Source organism: Dama dama, chromosome 13 (genome assembly GCF_033118175.1).
Source record: "Dama dama isolate Ldn47 chromosome 13, ASM3311817v1, whole genome shotgun sequence".
NCBI classification, from domain to species: domain Eukaryota; kingdom Metazoa; phylum Chordata; class Mammalia; order Artiodactyla; family Cervidae; genus Dama; species Dama dama.
In genome coordinates this window covers 41191120-41211669 of record NC_083693.1, presented here as the reverse complement: position 1 = coordinate 41211669, position 20550 = coordinate 41191120, and the positions used below count along the sequence as shown (strand labels likewise).

Genomic DNA, 20550 nt, shown 5'->3' with positions numbered 1-20550 from the left:
GGCGGGCCGGGGCCTTTGTGAGCGCCCCAGGAGGGCAAGAGTCGGGAGTGCGGAGCCGGTTGTGCGGCGGCGGAGGTGTGTGCGCGCCCAGGTGTGCGCGTGTGTGCACGAGTGTGAGCGCCCAGGCAGTTGGGAGCGCGCGTTAGGGATTCTGCTGGCATCGCAGTGTGGAGGACTGGAGGCAGGAGCGGGGCGCGCAGGGGAGCGCGGGGCCCTCCCGTGCACACGCACACGCACCGCGCGCGCGCACACACACACACATACACACACACACATACACACACTCGCGCACACGCCCTCCCTGCCTCGCTCGTTGCCGCGGCCACCATCTCAGAGCTGAGCCCTGCGTAGCGGGAACTCGAGCCGGAGCGGGAACCAGAGAGGAGCCCAGCGGGGGAATGAGGCCCCGGAGCGGAGCTGCGCGCCGACTGCGCGCCCGGGACGGTGAGTGTGGCTGGGCAGGAGGGATGCTGCGGCGGGGCCGGGGCCGCTGGGGCGCAGGCCGGGGAGCTGGGGTGTCTGCCCGCCGGCAGCGCCGCGTGCGCGGCCTCTGATTGGGCGGGAGCCTCAGGGGCAGCGGGTGGGGGGTGGGGTGTTGGGTGCGCGCCCGTTGTGAGGGGGGTGCACGCGTGGAGCTGAAGGGGGGCGCGCTCAGCGCCCCGGTTCGTGACCGCGCTCTCGCCCGCTGCGCGGCCCCGCCTAACCATCACCTGCCATCAGAACCCCGGCGACTTGGAGCAACTTTGCGTGTGGGCGCAGAGGATGGAGGCGCTTTAATGGTGGAACTCCGGCCTTTCTCGGAGAGAACGCGAGGGAGGAATGGGCCGCGTGCCGTGCCGCCGGGCGGGTCAAGGGGAAACAGCCACTTTATCAGTGCAGCCGCCGGCTCTCAGGGACACCGGTTCAGCCCCGCGGCGGTGCTCTGGAGGCGTTCGGGGCGCTGGATTCCTGTGACCCTGCCAGGGTCAGATGGGACCGCGGGGCGACAGCTTCCCGGCCTCAGGGCCGCTAGGTCATCTTTGCAGCCAGGCTGAGGACGCGGGTTTGAGGTTTGCGAGTTGGGAGACGTGCCTCTCTCTGTGTGTGTGCCCCTGTTCCTTCTGCTCCGTGGGACAGGCGGCTGGAAGGAGGGAACTGCCAGGAAAGTGCATCCCATCAGCCCTGGCCCCCAAAGAGCTCCCAAGAGCCTAGGGATAGGCCTCTAGCCTGGTGCCACCCAGCCCCTGATTTTCTTGGAATCATGCTCCTGCTGCCTCACTCTGTGATGAGGTTGTGATTGTGCTGTGCCCCCATCCTCACCTCCATCTTATTGAGTCTCCTCTGGCATTCCTGTCCTCTGCTAACAGCTTCAGGAGGCTTACCAATTACCCCCCACCCGCTTTGCCCCCAGTGCCAGCCCTGCCTCTTCAGTAGAAGATAGGATGGTCAGGTAGTCCAGGATGGTGCCCTGAGAGGTGCGGGAGGCCAGTGTCCCAGGAGGGAGAGGCCCAAGACAGGGAAAGAGTTCAGGCTCCCTGCAGGCCCCTCCACTTTAGTGAATTCTCCCTGCTTCCAAGCAGATTCTTCCTCCTCTAGGAAGCCTTCTCTGATTACTCCCCATCTTTCCTTTCAGCTTGGGATTCTGGGATGGAGCAGCTGAGTTTCTCAGCCCCCCTTGTCCATGTGCCCTGCTCCTTGGCACTCAGTGAGTGAGCCCGTGGGGTAGAAGTCTTGTTCTCAGCCTCAATGCTGGGTGGAGGGTGGTGATGTTGGTCCTGTCTGTATCTCCCTGAGTCTAAGGGGTATGGTAATATCTACCGGTTTTCAGGCTTAGACCTACTTCCACTTTCACTGCCCCTCTGTGATCTCTCTGCTGCCTTGTGAGAAGGGAGGGGCTGTGGGCACGTTTCCTCTCCGTTTCAGAGGAGGATGTTGAGGCAGAGATGGAGCCAGGGGAATGGCAGTCAGTCCCTTGCACCGTGAAGGTATCCTTTAACCCTGATCTTTGCTGAGGTGGGAGGGCACAGGGAGGGCCCTCAAGCCCTCTTTATTGACCTGGCAGCAGGGCTCTGGGGATCTGCTGCTGGAGAGTCTCCCCAGGGCAGCTCTCCTGCTGCTGTGACCAACACACTCTTCAGATGGACAAGGAGGTAGGCACAGCTGCTCTCAGCCTGATTCTCCTGGTTTGATGCCAGCCTCATCTGGGCAGACCCCAGAGTCCGCCTGGTCTCTGCTTGATGGTTTGCAAACCTATAATCCTTGGCACTGGAATGTCAGTGTCATTCTGGGGATCAGAGCGCCAGCCTGACACTCTAGGTTCTGTCATTGTCCTCCTGCTTGGATCCTGGAACCCTTCCTACTATTCTGAGGTCTCTCCCATGGAGTCCCTTTATGGGCCAAAGAGCTCACCCTCAGGTGAATGGACTCCTCAGACAGAGGTCTAAATGTGCATTGGGGGTGGGGATAGGGACTGATGGTTATGGGGACCACTTCCTTCCCAAGTGGCCCACCTGAGACACAGGTAGCTAGAGGAGCTCTCAGCTCCAGGCAGGTGTCTGTGCCCATTCTCCCCAGCCCAGTCCTGATGATACCCTGGACTTATCCCCAGGGCCACTCAGGCCCTTGAAGACCTCAGATGGGGAGAGCTGTTGCCCAGAAGTGACCAAAGCTCATCTGGGGGTGGGAGTGGCAGGGTGGTGGGGGTGGTCTACTGGGTTCTGTGAAGGCTCCCTCAGCTGCTTTGCTGGCTTCACTCTGGGGCAGCCTCTCTTGGCCTCTGCCCCTTCCTTTCTGCCAGCTTGAGCTGACTCGGTCTTCCTTAGCTGTCCTTGCCCCGCCCCCTGACCTCCTTGCCCCCCATCTCTTTACCCCTTTGTCCCCCTGTGGCTCCCTGAGCTCTAGACATTTGCTCCTTTATGTTGGCCTGACTGATGCTCTGGTTGGTACCAAAGTGGCTGGAACATAGCCAACTGTCTGCTTGGCCCCACCCCTGCCATCAAGACCTGCTTGAACTCTGCCCTGGTTCTTTGACCCCTACCCCCATCCCCTGTCCCCAACTGACTCCAGCAGGGTGAGCCCTCTGTATGGAGCCTCAAGCCAAGGAGAGAGAGAGAGAGAGAGAACATGGTACCTCTTTGGCCCCTGATCTGGGGGTCAGGGTGAAAGTCCCTGCCAGGTGCTCCCAGCCCCCACTGGCTGCCTCCTTTAGGAGGATGACCACTCCCTGCCCTAAACCTCCTGACTGGGAACGAGTCCTGCTCAGCGTGGCCCCCTTAATTTCCTTGTCCAGCCAAGCCCTGACCCTGCTGTGTTTGTGTTTTAAATTATAACAAACTCAGTGATAAGTGGGCTTCCCTGGTAGCTCAGCTGGTAAAGAATCCGCCTGCAATGTGACCCTGATTCGATTCCTGGGTCGGGAGGATCCCTTGGAGAAGGGATAGGCTACCCACTCCAGTATTCTTGGGTTTCCCTGGTGGTTCAGATGGTAAAGAATACACCTGCAATGAGGAGACCTGGGTTTGATCCCTGGGTTGGGAAGATCCCCTGGAGGAGGGCATGGCAACTCACTCCAGCATTTTTGCCTGGAGAATCCCCGTGGACAGAGTAGCCTGGTGGGCTACAATCCATAAAGAGTCAGACACATTGAACGACTAAGCACGCAGTGAGAAGTTGTTGATTGGCCTGGGCCTTGGGGTAATTTGAGGGGGTAAAGTTACCCCTGACCACTCAGGCCTCCTTTGGGGGGAACTGGGGGCCACCCTGGTCAATCAGAATTTCTTTTGTGGGCTTCCAGGGCCTCAATATCTGCTCTCAGAAACCATGTCTCGCTTGGCCTTGCTCTTCACTGCCTGGAACTGTCCACTTGGGGGTCACTTCATATTGGGGGCCTCTCTTGCTTTGAGGCCTGGGAGCTCATACTGAGGGTACTTATGACACACCTAGGCCCATCCCTGGATGAGCTCTGAAAGGAGTCACAGACATGGACCCACAGCCCTGGGTATAAGGCAGGCCCCGAGAGGTACGGGGGAGGGAGGCTGGCAATGGGTTGTTTCAGATGGACCCAGAAGGGCTGACCTGTTCGAATATTTCTGACACTTAGTGGATGCTCAGGAAATGTGCTGGATAAGTGAATGAATGGAGGATGCAACCGAATGAGGGCTTTCCAGGCAGATGGCATAGTGTTAGCAAAGGCTTGGAGGTGGGAGGCTCCAGGCACGAGGGGAACGTGCTTGCAGTGGAGTGGTTCCTACAGGGGCACAGCAGGCATAGAGCAGGTTGGCACAAGGCGGAGGAGGATCTTGAGTGCCCAGCTGAGGAGTGTGGGCTGATTTCGTATTCAGAGGTTGTAGGGGTGAAGTTCTGGAGGGACGCGATCAGATTTGCAATTTAAACCGCTCCCTCTGGTGGTCGTGGGAGTGGTTGGCCGGGAGAGCCAGAGTCAGGGCAGCCATCCTAGAGCTGCTTTAGGGGTGCAGGCTGGTGGGGGGTGGCAAGAGGGGGGCCAGGCGCCTTGCCAGCCTTTGCTGGGATGGCCAGGGGACTCTGCATGGTTTCCCTTCTGATGGAGGAGGAAGAAATTCGGGCTGGGTGGGGAGTCGGGTGGGGTGATGCAGGCCATCAGGGTGAGGCAGGGCCTCTGGTGTCACCATTCCCACCTCCCGGGCCTACAGAGTCGGCAGGCATCCTGGTGTCAAGAAATGGGTCTTTCTTACTGGCCCTTCCCCTGAAGTTTCTTGGGCCTCAGTTTTTATGTTTGTAAAATGGATAAGTTTGTCTCCCTGAAGACCTGGAGTGAATTTGGGTGGAAGTCAGTGACCTGGGAAGTGGAATGCAAGGGGAAGCGGTAGAGGGCTGGTCAGCATTGCTGTTTGACAGAGGAAGAGTTGGAGGCCCATTGAAGGGCAGTGACTCGCACCAGGTCATAAAGCAAGTTGGGGGCAGGGGCTCCAGCCAGGGGTTTTCCTGGCTGTGCCTGTGGCCTGCAGGGCAGGGATGGGTGGGGTGCCCGGGGCCTCGGGGCCTTTGCAGAGGGCCTCCTCAGACACTTGCTTCAACCGTCCAGCTATCAGGGAGAGTATGCGGCCAAATGGCCACATCAGGGGAGGAGCCCGCCACCCGGGGGGGATAGTGGCTGCCACTCTGGCCTTCTGGATCTATGAGGGCGCTGCCCACCCCCAGGGTCAGGGCGGGAGGAGGCCAAAGTGGAACCTCAGTGTCCAGGTTGGTTTGGACATGGAAGCTGAGCCTTGGCAGGTGGCCCAGTCTCAGCACCCATCTGCCAGGGCAGCCGGACAGGCGGCTCCATGCCCAGGACTGATCCAATTAACCCAGGACCAGCTGTGCCAGACACCCCACCCCCATTCCCCATGCCACTCCTCTGGCCCTGCTGGTCCACAGGCCGTGGGGTGGCACAGCACCTCTGATGTTGGGGGTCTCATGTCTGAGTGGAGTATATATGTGTGACCCGCAGCTCAGGTGTGACATGCAGCCTTACCCTGATCACTGATTCTGTAGCTTTGAGATTTTGGAGTATGGAAATGGGCCCCTCAGATCAGTCTGGTGTGATTAAAAGGGCTTGCCTTGGGCATGGGAACCATCTGGAACTGAGTCTGAATTCTGTCTCAGCCGCTTCTGAGCTGGACGGGCTCAGGTAAATCACTTTTCTGGCCTCAGTTTCCTAATCTCTTATGTGAGAATGATAACCTACCTTCTCAGGGTGTCATTAGCATACTTTGAAATAATACATATAAAGCATGTACTAGCTTGAAACACTGAAGAATCTCAGTAAGTGTCAGTCATGTTTTGCCCTCTGCTGGGAGAGGGAAGTGAGTTCTGTTGGAGTTTCAGTCTCTAGGCTGAAGTAAAGAGGAGCCTTATTTTTCAGGAAAAAATTTGCTTTATAATTTTATGTGGTGCATGCATGCTCAGTCTTGTCTGACTCTTCGTGACCCCATGGACTGTGGCTCGCCAGGCTCCTCTGCCCATGGAATTTTCCAGGTGAGAATACTGGAGTGGGTTGCCATTTCAGAGGCTCTTCTTGACCCAGGGATCAAACCCATGTCTCTTGCATATCCTACATTGGCAAGCAGGTTCTTTACCACTAATGCCACCTAGGAAGCCCAATTTATAATTTTATAAGTAAGTTTTTATGTTTCACCCCTCATTTAGTCTCCATGGCATGCTGTAAAGTAGGCAGAGAGTACCGTCCCATTTCACAGATGAAGAAACCTGCAAGTGATTCTCCAGTCTGGTTCATAGCGAGTTGGCCTTGACCTTGTCTTTGGACTCCTGGTCCAGGACTCTTGCTGCCATGATATGGGTCCCAAACTTCGGGGAAGTGGAGGCTGGGGAGAAGTGGGTCTGTCTTCAACAAAGTCTGTCTAGAATCCCCAACAAGTTTGGGGATTCTAGAGAGTCTCTGCCTAGCCCTGTTTCTGATACAGGTGCAGGGACAGGCTGCCCTGGTGACAGACAGTCAATCCCAGCTGGGGTTACTGTGGGGGATGCTCAGTGAGGCAGTGATTGGGGCATTTCTCCAATGAAATGTCTGTCCAACATGGGGTAGCGGCGGGAATGGGTGTGTGTCTCAGGGAGCGTGGCGGGGGGAGCCTTTACCTCTTGGGTTCCCTTAGACCCTGCCCAGGCAACCAGGGCTCAGCCTTCGGGGCTCTCTTCTGGGGAGAACACTGGGCTCCCCCAGCTGGGTGACCTTGGCCAGAACACTATGTGTCCCTCTTTGAGCCTCAGCGTCCCTCTTTGTAAGTGGAAGATAATCCCCTCCCTGCCTGCCTCCAAGGCTGTGTTTGGGCCTCTACTGTAAATATATGTTTTGATACAAACATCATTTTCCACAGCTGCGAGTCCAGGCGTCCCCCGTCCTACATCTGCGGGTCCTGTGATCGCTCAGCGGTTCTCTTGTTGGGTGCTTCCTCTGGGCCCGGCTGTGCTGGCTGCTCTGGGGACAGAGATGAGTAAGACTAGCCTCCGCCCTCGTGGGGTGGAACCTGGCAGGAACTGTGGACTCCGTGGCATTTAACGGTCCTTCCAAGCACATGCTGGTTGTCACGCTCCCACTCAGCATCCTCCAAGGGCTCCCTGTTCACTCAGACTGGTGTCTGGACCCCTCAGTGTTTTGCAGAGTCCTGTTCTCCCTGCACCCAGCCATCTCCTTCCATAGTCCTCTGTGCAGTTAGGCTCCAGCCCAATGCCACTCACTTTCCCCTTCTCACGCGCTGTGGCTTTCCTTCCTGCAGGGGTTCGCTCTGCTGACCCCTCTGCCTGAGTCCTTCCTCCATCTCTGCCCATAGATCCCACCCGCTTTTCAACACTCAGCCCAAATGCCGTGTTTAGAAACCCCTCCTGGTCCCCCGAGCTGGGAGCAGCTTCTCCTTCCTCAGAACTCAGAGCACTGTATCTGCTTTACGTTTTGCAAACACTTGCTGTCCACCTACTGTGTGTGAGGCCTACTGTGTGCAAGGCCTGCGATATCTGGCAGCTGGTCTCTCCTCATGGCCTGGGAATGCCTTGGTGGCAAGGGCTGGGCTTATTCATCCTGCGTACCTGTCAGATCCAGGGGCCTGGGACCAGATGGGCTGACCAGGGCATGTGGCCCATCCCTCAGAGCCTCTGTGGCCACTGCCTCTTCCTCCTCCTCCTGGGTCTGGAGATTCTGGCTGGGCCCAGGACATCTGTTTGAGAAGCTCCGAGTTACTGGCGGCTTTTCTGCTGAGATACTCACTACGGATGAGGCCTTCTCTCCCATGGGAGGCTCCACCAGGCCAGGGCGGGGATGCCCAGTCACTGGCCACACATAACTCTCCCCGATGAATTGCATGGCATCCAGCAATTAGCAATTGATTATTTGGGGTACTGATAACTCTTCCATTATCGATCGGCGGAGGCGGGCCTGGCCAGCGTTGGTGTGGGTCAGCTGGGCCTGGCTGGGAGATTGCGATCATGGTCATTTATTCCTGACCAGGATGCTCGTAAATAGGAACAAGAGAAAGGGAGGTGCTGGCGATCCTCACTTAGATTCACACTGTCAAGGTTGGGGTAGAGAGATAGGGAGGGGGTGAGGGGGAGCTTTTGCTCACTCTCACCTCCCTTTGTTCCCACCTTCTGTGTTCTGCTTCCAGTCTCTCCTGGCCTGGGTCTCAGCTTTCCCATTAGCTAAGTGGGAATTTCAGTCTCTGTGGGGGTAACACTGTGCCTTTGAATGAGACGCCTCAGCAGTCCCTGACTTGTCATTATTTCTGGTTAATGGGAGTGGGGCAGGGGAGCAGCAACCTGAGGCTCAGAGAGGGTAGTGGCCATATGAGGAAGGAGCCAGCATCCAGATCTCTAATCCAGGGGCTTCCCTGGTGGTCCAGTGGTTAAGACTCTGAGCTCCCAATGCAGAAGGCCTGGGGTTCGATCCCTGGTCAGGGAACTAGATCCCACATGCTGCAACTAAGACCCGGAGCAGCCAAATGAATAAGTAAAAATGAATATTAAAAAAAAAGAACTCCAATCCAGGGTCATTTTGCAGAAGGACAGGGAGGAAGTGGGTGGGAGGGAGGTGGTGGGTGGGAGGAAGGTGGTTGGTCAGAAGAAAACAGTTGCTTCACTAAAGTGCTGTGTCTGGCTTCTGAATGTGCTCAGGCTTCTAAATGTGGAGCTAGGACTCAGTGGAATTTGTGCAAAAGTGATTTCTAGGGAAACCACATAAAGGAGATGGCAGGGGGCATGTTTAACCTACTTAAGAGACCCAGCTGCCTTTCAGGCCTGCCAGGAGCAGGAGGCATTATTTGTGGGGTTCTGGCTCATGTGACCAATGCGTTGTTTTTTGTTTTTTTTTTTTTCTTTTTGTTAGGAACATTTTCAAAGGTACAGAAAGATAGAGGGAGTAGTGTAGCAAACTCCCATATACCCACTCACCTAGATTTAACAGTTGTTGACATTTTACCACATTTTGCTTTATCTTTTTCTTTCTGGAGTAGTTCAGAGTAAATTATAGACATCATGACATTTCACCCCTAAATATTTCAGCATCCATCTCCAAAAAATATAAGAAAATGCTTGTCTCACCTCAAGTGGTCACATAATTCATTTTATCCTTGAGAGGTGAGGATGTTTGAGAGATGCGGAGACTGGGCCTCAAAGACAAGCTGGCCTGTCCACGGTCACACAGCACTGAGGGGGAGGGGAGGAGCAGTGGGCTCTAGGAGGCTGTCTACAGGTGTCAGCCTAGGATTGTGGGGGCGAGGGGAGGTGGGAAACGGCCTGGAGCTGGGCAGGTGGGTGCGGTAGGATGCTTCTAGGGTGGTTCCTCTGGCTCAGGCTGGAGGTTCCGCCTGGAAACAGGAAGTGAGTCTCTTTTAGGATAGCCGGGGCTCTTTTCCTTTTGTTTGCTATGGGGATTAATCAGGAACTGCAGCGTCAGGAAAATCTAAAACAACTTCTTGTTTATTGTTTAATTTAGGAGACTGTTATCAGGCTCTGGCCATGCAGGGCCAAGGGAGCCTCTGCTGGCACAAGGCATAGGGCTGCCCGCACCAGCCACTTTGGATGGCAGGAGGGACGGCAAGGGGAGGGCTGCCTGGAGTTCGGGAGCGGTGCTTAGGAGCCTAGCCTGGATAGCCAGGGGCTTTGGGAGAACTGAGGGTGTGTGGGGGAGGTGGGGGGGGCGCTGTGCCTGAGATCTGGGCTGGGCTGAGTCTTTGGTAGCCTCAGAACAGAGATGAGAAGCCAGGCACGGAGGGGTGAGCCGGGGCAGGTGCAGAAAGCAGGGAGGGCTTTGGCTGCCTCTAGCCCCATGGAGGAGCTGTCTCCACTCTCCCTCCTGGGCCCAGTTTTCTCCTTGGGGAGGGAGGACCGGTGTCCTCTGCCAGCCTAGGGCAGGTGCAGGTCTCCCTGGGCTTCCTTGTCTCCTTGGGGTCAGGGTGATTCTGCCCTCTGGCACCCACACATGCTTTTTCTGCCCTTAGCGCCCTTGGTGACTTGTGAGCACCTCTTGATTCTGTGAGGGTCACAGGGCTCACAGATATGGAACTGGAGAACATTGGAACTAGATGGCAGCCTCGGAGATGATCTCATTCTTTTAGGCTTAGCTAGGGAAACTGAGGCACAGGGAGTGACCAACCCCATCTCAAGTGTCACATCGAAAAGCATTGCAAATACAATGCTTTTGTACTTGCAGTGGTCCAGTGGCTGAGACTCGGAGCTCCCAATGCAGGGGGCCTGAATTTAATCTCTGGTCAGGGAACTAGATCCTACATGCTGCAACTAAAGATCTTGCATGCTGCAATGAAGATAGAAGATTCTGCATGCTGCAACTCAAACCTGATGCTATCAAATAAATAAATATGTATAAAAATAAATGTTAAGAAAAAGAAAAGCATTGTGGAGCTTTGGCAATAAGTCAGGAATCTGGTTTCTCAGTCCCAGAATCCCCTGCTGCTGGGCCTTATGGGCTTGTGGTTCAGAGACCAGTGCTCCCTCTGGTTCAAAGGGGCAGAGGTGGGCCCAGCTGGGGAAGGGCTGTCAGTCATCCTGGGGTCAGCCCCAGGTTCTTAGGACCTGCCCTGCCTTCTGCACACGCACATACACACGCGCACACACGCACACGCACACACCTCGTCATTTACCAGTGGGGAGCATGGATGTGCAGGTTGGGGAGGAGGCTTCAGCGGGGTGTCCTGAGGCTCAGCCGTCCAGGGCTGACACAGGCTTCCTGTGCTTCCTCCCATCTCTGCCCCCACAATGAGGAGAGCCCTGGTTCGTGCCACACTTACTGTTGGGCTTATTTCTTGAGGACAGAAGTAGGAGCAGTGAGCAGGAGAGTCTCCTGGGAGGAAGGTGATCGGAGGGAGAGCAAGAGACAAAGGTCAATCACCTTCTGATTCCTTGTCCACAGCCCTGTGCACGGCCAGACCCTACATCAAGCCTGCGTGTTCTCTGCCGTTGGGGATGGAGAGAACACCCGGCCTCCCCCAAGTGGCTGTGTGGGCTGTGAACCTGGGGCATGTCGCCACCTCTCTGGGATGAAGTGAGGCAGGGAATGGCCCTCTGCTGCTGTGAGAAGGGTAGGGAGGATTGGCCGTGGCTACTGGCCCATCTGTTGACTGGTCCTTCAGCCACCTGCTGGGTGGGCAGTGGGCTGGCAAGGGTCACAGGAAATAGGGCAGGCCTTCCCTCTGCTCTCCATGTGCTGGGGGGTAGGAATGGCACTGTGCCTAGAGTCCGGGGGCAGGTGGGATAGAACCAGCAGAGGTCCCCGTGCTGGCTGACTGTGTGCTGGAACCTCGGCAGGGTGCTGGAAGAGCTTAATGCTCACCACAGCAAAGTGGCCATTATGGGCACCATTTTACAGATGAGAAAACTGAGGCTCTGGGAGGTCACTTGGCTGGTCAATGGTGGGCCTGGGATTTGAGACCAAAACTACCTAGCTTGGCTGGATCTCACTGTCTTTGAGTCCTGGTTTCTGCTCTGGGCTTTGCCACTAACTGTTGTTCTCTGGGCCCTGGGTCAGGCAGGACTGTGAGGATGGCTGAGGGCTGGGCCATAGCCACAGGATGGAGGGAAGGCTGAGCCTCTGGTCACCTCTTCCACATGCCTGGGCAGGTTCTCAGGGTTCTGACTGAAGCTTCCCCCATCCTTAGGAAGGAGGAATCCTTCCTAAGCCAAGAAAACGAGGGCTCCCTGGCTCTGTGTGGAGGGATCAGGCCCCTGTGTGTGTGCAAAGCGCACCAGTGCCTCCTGCCCTCTCTGCACCCAGCTGGTGTGTGCCTTCTTAGCCTTTACCAGGGGATGGCAAGGTGGCATGGGAGCCTGTGTGCATGGGCATGGGCCACCTGAGGCCTGGAGGAGTGAGTATGAAGTTGGGCAGAGGTGAGTTCACTGCACACCTACTAGTCATAGTGCCAGGTACTTTACATATATTATCTCATTTAACCCTAAAAACAACCCCATGAAACTAGTACTACTACTGTTCCCATTTAACAGATGAGAAAACTGAGGTTTAGAGAGATTGAGGGACAGGGAAAGGTCACACAGTTAGTGGAGGGGTTGGCATTCAAACCTAGGAACATCTGCTTCTAGTGGAGGCTGTGTCATTTGTGTGCCACACAAGGAGAGTCTGTGCTGCAACTAGGAAGGAGGAAGTTAGAATTCAGGAAGATGCTGCTGGTGGCTGCTCTGTGTTTGGAGGCAAGAGGCCAAGGGGAAGAGGTGGGGAAGAGGCTGGGGTGGGAGAGGCATTTCTGGAAGTCTAGTGTGCAGCCTAGAGCTGTGTGTCCTTGGCTCTGTCATCTGCTCTGGGTCTGCACCCTCACACCTGCCTTACTTCCCCCCAAGGGGAGGCATGCCCACTCCTTATACTCCCTTCTCAGGGTAAGACCTGGAGGTGGGACCGAGCGAGGCTTGTCAGAAAACAGTCAGGGCCACGTGCCCCGTTGGGAGCATCTGGGGATGAGTCTGGAGAGGGGCCTGGCTGTGCACGCCTCGAATGCCAGCCTGGAGTGGTGATGGTCTCCAGATTTTGAGCAGAGCCAGGACTGATGGTTGGAGGGGTGGATCTCTGATGGCTGGGGGATGATTGGTGGTTGTGGGTCCTGCCTGGTGGGGGAGTGGTGAGAGAGTCGGGGCATCTGGGGGCTTCTCCCCTCCTTGTCTCAAGCGTCCATCAGTGCAGGAGCGGTGGGGAGGTGGCTTTCCTTGTCTCCCGTTCTTTATCCTCCCCTTTCCTGCCTCCAGAATGAGGAGTAGGAGTGTGTGTGTGGGGGTGTCTCTGGCCCTCCCAGGCCCCTCCCTTGGAGGCTGTAAATATTTTATCTCCACCATCTCTGCTGCTGGAAATTGCTGCTTTAACACATCCCCTTCCCCCCAACCCCCCTACCCCCATTTTGCTCGAATGCTGGAGAAATTCTGTGTGGGGCGCTCACTTTGTCTCTTCTGCTCGTGCCCAGAGTCCCCTCCAAAAAACTCTAATTGCTTTTAAGCTGTGATAGTTGGCAAAAGCAATTTTCTTTACATTATGGAGAAAGAGGGGAAAATCCACTACATTCTCGTCTTCCTTTTTTTTTTTTTTCTTTTTGACTCTAACCTTACGTTTTAAATTCCTCCTCACTGCTGCTAAAGTTCTAGGGGAGAAACAGAGTAGAAAGAGATGTGGGCAGGGAGGAAAAAGTACCCTTGGGCAGGGCATTTTGCCTCTCTGAGCCTCAGTTTCTCTGTTTACAAGGTGGTCGTATGTTCTTCCATTCAACAGACATTCCCTGAGCACATCCTCTGGAAGAGCTTGAGGGCAAGGACCAACTCTTGTTGTCTCTGTCTTTGCTGCTGCATCCCCAGCACCCAGCTCAGAGTCTGACGCCCAGTAGGTACTCTGTTAAGACCAGTTGACTGGATCAGTGGGTCTCTGTGAGCCAGGAACTTTGCCAAGCACTAGGAATGCGCTGGATGGATCAGACACAGCCCCTGGCCACCAGGGCTTGCTGAATGGAGGGGAGCTGCCAAACACACATAGTGACCGTATTACTGAGTCGTGGAAGGTGGATACACCACGCTTAGGAGCACGGAGCAGGGCTGGCCAGGGGAGTTGGGAAAAGTTACACAGGGGAGAACTTGGGCTGCATCTTGCAGACGGGGTAGGAACTTGACAGGTGAACCAGAGCTGAGGAGGAGGGAGTTTCAGACTGGAAATAGCATGTGCAAAGACCAGGGGTGGTCAATGATGGAGCTGAGGGTGGGGTCAGGCCAGGGAGGCCTTGGGGCTGCCCAGATGGGCCTGAATTGCCTGGGAGAGCTTTGCATGGAGGTGGGGAGTTTGGGCTTAGGTGATGGGGACCTTTGGAAGGTTCTGAGCAGAGGGCATGTGGGAATGATCCCCTACCCCCACCCCAGGCTCCACGCGGGTGGTAGTAGGGGAGGAGGGATGCTGGTTGGGAGGCTGATCCTTGGTGAGCCTGTGGGGGAAGGGAGGCTGGAGTGTGAGTCTGAGACAGAAAAGGCAGGGGACGGGAGTGGGGTGAGGGGTGGGGGTGTCCAGATCCTGGTGCTTGTTGTCTCTGCTTGTGCTGTGGTGAGAGGCAGTCAAGGCCTTTCCTGGACTCTTGGGTGGGGGCCCCCAGTATAGGTGGGGAGGCAGGGGTCCAGTTCATAGGCCTCTGTTGCCACGGTCAGTCAGGCTTGCTTTGCTTTCGGTTCCTCAAGGTGTACAGCCCTTCACAGTGTATAAAGCCTATTCACCTCTGACCCCTCAGGAGATCTTGGAAAGTGTCCCCTAAAGTGGGCAGAGCAGGGGGCTGTTCCCCATGGCCCGGGAGAGGCCAGGTTTGTCCAGGCAGGTGGAGACAGGGTGGAAATCTGAACCTAGGTCTCAGGGCCGCTAGCCTGCTGCCCGCACCACCTCTGTCATGCCCTCCTCCGCCCCCAGCCCTCTCCTCTCCTCCCCTCCCCAGCCCTGTGCTCCTTCCCTGTTTGCAGAGCGTGTGGGGCTTTTCAAAAGCATTAATGATAGAAAATAAATTGGAATCGGAGAGAATCATCGCTGGGCATTCTCGGAGGGCTGCCTCTGCCCTCGCGTCTCTCAGCCATATTGAAGCCGGCAGCCAGACCGGAATATGAATGAGTCCGGGCTGGCACTGCTCTTAATCTGTCGGGGAGCCCTCCCTGGCCAGACGGCACTCACCGATGGCAATGAGGCCTCGGAGGCCCCTGGGCTTCTCAGACCAGGACTGATTTCTCTGGGATGGAGTCATAGTCCACGGCTATGGAGAAGGGGCAGCGGGCACAAGGTGCCCAGGTTCCCCCCACCCCCTTGAATCCCCTTCAGGGGTCACAACTCTGAGGCCAGCCTGGGGTGGGATCCAGCATCTCTGCCCAGGCCAAGAGGACCTGTATGAAACTTCCAGTGGTTCCTAGGGTCTGGATTCCGCATCTGGATATTCGAGGCCTGCTGTGAGAACTGGGCTTCTCCGGTGGCTCAGCGGTAAGGAATCCGCCTGTAGTGCAGGAGACACAGGAGACGTGGGTTCGATCCCTGGGTCAAGAAGATCCCCTGGAAAAGGGCATGGCAACCCTCTCCAGTATTCTTGCCTGGAGAATCCTCATGGACAGAGGAACCTGGCAGGCTACAGTCCATGGGGTCGCAAAGAGTCAGACACGACTGAAGTGACTGAGCGTGCACGCACGCTGTGAGAACTTGACCCTCTTTGTCCTGTCTCCTCTAGGAAGCCTTCCTTGGTCACTGCCAAGCCTCATACTGAGTTTTCTATATTCAAGCTTCTCATGGCCCCTGGAGCAAGGGTATAAACCTAGTGCCTAAAGGGGACAGGCAGGTAATGAGTGGGACAGGCTGGGGATGAAGCAGTGGGGAGAGGTGGAGACTGTGGCAGTGTGGCTATGCGTTTGGGAGCTCGGCCGTGGGTGCTTTCACACCCAGTTCTGCTGAGTAGCCTCTGCTCCAGAGCCACACTTGTTACTCCCTAGCTTGCAGGGAGCTCCACGAGGGCAGGCCCTAGTCTCTGCCTCTGCAGCCTGTCTCTCCACAGACACTGGCATGGGCTGGGCACCCAGCCAAGTTTCCCAGGAGTTTCAGAGGCTCGAGGGCCTGGGAAATCACTCAGAGCAAGCTTCCCATTTAGAGATGGGGAAACTGAGGCCCAGGCCTGGGGGCGGGGGTGGTGGAAAGGGCTCCTGTTATGCCCTAAGCAGTCTGTTGTTCTGCTGATCCTCACAACAGGAGTTTTTGCACCTGTCTTATTTATTTATTTTTAAAATAATAGCTGCTTTATTTTATTCGTTTATTTATTTTTGGCTGAACTGGATCTTCATTGTTGCATGCGGGCCTTCTCTAGTTGTGGTGAGCAGGCTTCTCATTGCTGTGGCTTCTCTTGTTGTGGTTCGTGGGCTCTAGAGCTCGGGCTTCAGTAGTTGTGGTGCGTGGGCTTAGATGCCCTGTGGCATGTGGAATCTTCCCAGAAAAAGGGATGGAACTGGTGTCTCCTACATTGGCAGGCAGATCCTTAACCAGTGGACCACCAGGGAAGTCCTGTACCTCTGTTTTAGAGAGGAGGAAACAGACACTCAGGGTGTCTGAATCCAGGGGCCCTGCAGGCCTGCATGTGACTCAATGTGTTGGTACCCCAGTGCCAGCTGCCTCTTTCTGGCAGGAGTAGGGGTGCTGAGATGGGCACTGAGTCCCCTGAGGGGGGTGAGCTGCGTTTGTGCCCAGAGTAAACCCAGCCATGGGCAGGAGGCCTGGGATCCTGGCCCTGATCTGCCACCAACTCCCTGTGTTACCCAGGACAGAGGGCTTGCTCTGTGCCTTGGTTTCCCCATGTCAGGCTGAGAGAGGGCCCTGGAGGGATCAGAGACAGTTCAGGGGGCTCCCCTGAACTCACATGCCCCAGCCTGCCAGCCCTGCTCAGGGCTTCTGTGCAGCCCCTAGGTTCCCTTGACTCCAGTCCAAGACTGTAATGAAACCTCTTATTCCTCTCCTTTCTGGGGTCACTGTCATATGGGAGGTGGTGACGCCCAAGAAGGGCTTGGGTTCTGCAGACCTAGTTAGCGGTGTGGGGCAGCCGGGGCAGGAGAGAAGAGGGGCTCAGGCCAACACCAGATGGGAAGACTGCCAAATGCAGGAGTGAACACTCAGTGCTGCTTCCCAGGGGGCGCTAGTGGTAAAGAACCTGCCTGCCAATGCAGGAGACATAAGAGACGTGGGTTCAACTCCCGGGTCAGGAAGATCCCCTGGAGGAGGACATGGCAACGCACTCTGGTATTCTTGCCTGGAGAATCCCATGGACAGAGGAGCCTGGAGGGCTACAGTCCACGGGGTCACAGAGAGTCAGACACGACTGAAGTGACATAGCATGGAATAACACACTCAGTGCTAAGCCCGAGCCTCACCCTTGCATGGCTTGGCCTTCCTTTCATGTGCTCAGAATGGACTCCCAGGGTCTACCTTGTATAGCTTGGAGGGTAAGATGGTTACACAGAGGCCCAGAGAGTCTGAGAGTAAGGCTCAGGGTCACCACTCACTCACCCTGATCTCTTCCCCCATCAGCCTGTGCTCCCCTCCTGCCAGGGGAGCTCACCTTGGACAACTCTCATCCCTGCTCAAACCAGCTTCTACACCCTGGGACTCTCGGACAGGGTGGTGTCCTGCTTAGGGCCTGGATCTGCAGAACCTGCCCTAGCCCCTGCCCTTCAAACCGCACTGCCCCGCCAGCCATGGATGGACAGGCGGACATTGAGCCCCTGAGACCTCTGTGCTCTGGAGGCCCAGCCTTGCTCCCTTCCTGCTTGATGCTTCTGAGTCTTTTTGGTCTGTGGGTCCCTTGGGGAATCTGATGAAAGCCATGGCCCCAGACCTGAAACAGACATGCTCTCCCCACCTCACACTATGTGTGTAAACTCACATCGAGTTTCATGCAGTTTCCGTGCTCACAGGCCTCCTAAGTTCCCCATCTGTGGGGACTCTGGTGAGGATCTCTGCTGTCATTGATTCCCAGGGGACATGGTTAATGTGACCCGTGGTACTGCCCTAGGATGGGAAGCCAGGTAGCTGAGTCCCCAGGCCACGCTCTTTCTATTCCACCCTGTGCTTGCCTGGGGGCTGAGCATTGTGATAACCCTCTCATTCTTCCCACAAACTTTGGTCCTTGACAGCTCCTCTGACTGGAGGGGAGGACAGTATTGGGAGGCACTGGGTCAGGCTGAGGGCCAGTTGGGGATGGGTTTCCGGAATTTGCCACCTGCTCCTGGCCTCTCCATCTTCCCTGGTGGCTCAGTTGGTAACGAGTCTGCCTGCAAGGCAGGAGAGCCAGGTTCAATCCCCGGGTCAGGAATATCCCCTGGAGAAGGAAATGGCAACCCTCTCCAGGATTCCTGCCTGGAGAATCCCATGGACAGAGGAGCCTGGTGGGCTACATACAGTCCATGGGGTCACAAAGAGTCAGACACGACTGAGTAACTAACACTTTCACTTTTCACTTTTCCCCCCCCCGGCCTTTCCATGAGCCTACTGGCTGTTCTTATGCCCTAACACACACACACACACACACACACACTCACTCACTGACTCTAGATAGAGACATAACGATACACAACACCCTCTCCATAGTTCACCTCTGCAGACCCACACAAGCCCCTGTCTCTGAGCACCAGGCACCTGCACACACCAGTGCCCTCTACTTGTAGCACAGGCTCGCCCAGCCTCTCTCGGCACAGAGAGAAGCCCCGCAGCTTCCCTGTTGCTTTGTCTTCTCTTTGTTCCCTCCCTCCTTCCCTAGCACAAGAGCCCTGTGAGAGCCCGGGGCTGGACCTCAGAGGCCCCTCACTGGACGTCCCTGCAAAGGCCCCTCCCATGTTGCCCACACTCCCTGAGCTCCTCTGTGCCTTAGCCTAGGGTTTTCAAGATCATGATGTTCCAGGGCTTTCTGGTCACCGAGGGGAAACTCCCACCCCAGCCCATGAGGGCCAGAGTCCTGCTGAGGAGCCAGTGGCCTTGGCTTTAGCATGACCTGTCTGTACTGCTTGTTGGGCCCCCTTGCCCTGGGCAGAGATGCTGGACCCTACCCCAGGCTGGCCTCAGAGCTGTGTCCTCAGCAGAGGGCTTGGGTCGGGGGGCGGGGGGGACTTGGGCACAAGGGCCCCTCGACCCCTCCTGCACAGCCATGGACTGTGACTGCATCCCAGAGAAATAAGTCCAGGTTGGAGATGCCCAGCGGCCACCGAGGCCTCATTGCAAACAGCTTTGCTGCCAGTGAGTGCCATCTGGCCAGGGAGGGCTCCCCATTGGCCTTGGTTTGGGGCAGTGGAGGTATGGGCCTCGCATTCTCCAGCTGAGGTCCTCAAACTGGTCCCATGTAGCCCTATTCCCACCCCATACCAGAGGTCTGGGGGTGGGGCTACATACGCCCCTCCCCTTTCAACCACAGCCAGTCTGCTCAGGTCTGCATTTTATACTGGAGTCTTAGCAGGATTTAAAGGATTATGTGAACTCTGTTGAAAATTCTACAACACATTTGTAGGCAATGGAGACCGTGAAAGCCCCCTTGCGCCCCTCCTGAGAAGTGATCCCTGTACTGTCTGCATATTGTCTTCCAGCCTTTTGGGGCATAAACGAACAATCTGCTATTTATAAAAATGGGCTCATTCTGAAATAGCATTGTACAGCTTGATTTTTTTTCATATTGTTATACATAGATGTGCCTCCTTCTGTCAAATGGCTGCGTGGCTGCGGAGTGTTCCATAGTATGGATGTGCTGTGTTTTGTTTAAACATTCCCTTACTGATAAACATTTAGGCCATTTCTTTTTTACTCTCACCAGCAAGGCTGCTATGAGCATCCTTGAATATTTATATATGGGTGCCTATGCTATCAATTCTGTAGGAGAAGCTCCTAGAAGTGAGATTTCTAGGTTGTAGGGTGTGTGGGTTTAAAATGTTATTCAATCTTCCCAAATTACCCTTCCAAAGGTTGAGCCAAATCCTCCTCCCTTTGCTGGTCCATGAGTGCTCATTTCCCCACATCCTTGCCAGCACTGGATATTATCAATCATTTTAATTTTTCCCAGTCTGATGGGCAAAAAAATGATATCATGTCATTTGCATTTGCATTTCCCTGATTGCTAGTGAGACAGAATATCTTTTCATATGTTTATTGGCCAATTTTAGTTCTTCCTCTGTGGGTTTCTAATTCACTGCCAATTTCTCTCTTCTTTTGTCTTTTTTTCTTATTGATTTGTAGGGGCTCTTTGTATATTAGTGATATTTTCTCCCAGTGCCTTTTAACTTGGTTTATAGTGTGTTTGCTGTACAGATGTTTTTACATGTTTATGTAGTTGGATTTATCAAATTTTTCACTTTATGGCTTCTGGATTTAATGTCTGGCATGGAAGGCTTCCCCCACTGCATAAGATTTCATTTCAAATAAGGATTTTATTGCTGAGAAGTCTTTGCAAAGCCCTGGTTTATAGGCTCCTCCTGGCAGCTGCAGCTCTGGCTCTGGGGAAGGGAGGGATAGCCCCTTCTTCCCATACATTTCATCTCTCTGTCTCCCCTCTGCCCTCTGGCATTGGAGTTACAGTTGCTCTGTCTTTCTTTAGATCTCCGTTTCCTTGTGTGTCTGCCCCCACCCCATTTCTGTGTCTCTACTGTTTTTCCATCCCCAGCTGGTTCCCCACTGAGCAGAGGGAATTGGGATGGGAGACGGCACTATGGCAGCCCTCAGTGGGTTGGGACAGGATGGTGGCTATTAAGGAACATGACCCTCTCATCCTCCACCTGCCAGCCCAGCCCCGTGTCACATGGGCTGGCAGGACAACCCCTGGTCCGTTCCTCTCTCTTTCTGGAGAAAGTCTTTTCCTGTTGGGAGGCTGAGGGCAGGCTCTGAGTTAACCCCCATCCCTCCTCCACCAGGAGGCCTTCCCCGATGTCTCCTCCTTCCTCCCCTTCTGCAGCCCTGGACCTGGCCCCTCCCTTCTGTCCTCTCTGGTCTTGCCATGTCCTGCCTCCTCAGCACTGAGCGACCTGGGGTCCACCTGGCCACCTCTCAGGGTCTCGGTTTCCACTTGTGTGGAATTG

General features: G+C 55.5%; 1 protein-coding gene across 1 annotated transcript in view; it reads left to right on the top strand.

Moving 5' to 3' along the window:
* Nucleotides 1-368: 368 nt before the first annotated feature.
* LINGO1 (leucine rich repeat and Ig domain containing 1) overlaps nt 369-20550 on the top strand; it is a 212314-nt gene continuing 192132 nt past the window's right edge. Inside the window, exon 1 of the mRNA XM_061159638.1 lies at nt 369-444. The gene's annotated coding sequence lies outside the window, so the exon portion shown is untranslated. The remainder of the gene's footprint in view (nt 445-20550) is intronic.